Here is a 400-nt window from a genome sequence, read left to right as displayed (position 1 = left end):
GCGACATCACGTCTTTTTATTATTGCCGTGTGAGTGGAGTCCGTGCTGGACAGAGAGCCAATCAGCAGTCACTCAGATCTCTACCACAGTGCTTTTAAATGACCAGAACACTTATTTAATTGACATTGGACAAAAAAAAAACACTTTTGGGAACTAAAAATCTTTATATAGTAAAAAAAAAAAAGAAATAGTGAATTGCTACTTTTAGTTGCGCAGACATATTTACTGTAAATATGAGAATAGCCTCTTTTTCAAGATGTTCCTATGGACAGCGCAGCCAAACTCTGATGGAGTTGGCTGGGAGGGTGGGGTTAGCGCTCTGAGTGGCCATGTTGGCAGAGTTGGTTGCCGCGGCGGCAGGGCTGACGATGGGTTGAAGTGTGAGGGGTGCCGAAGGGTC

This window comes from Pempheris klunzingeri, chromosome 15 (genome assembly GCF_042242105.1).
Source record: "Pempheris klunzingeri isolate RE-2024b chromosome 15, fPemKlu1.hap1, whole genome shotgun sequence".
NCBI lineage: Eukaryota > Metazoa > Chordata > Actinopteri > Acropomatiformes > Pempheridae > Pempheris > Pempheris klunzingeri.
The sequence above is the reverse complement of the archived record's forward strand: the minus strand, read 5'-3'. Positions refer to the sequence as shown.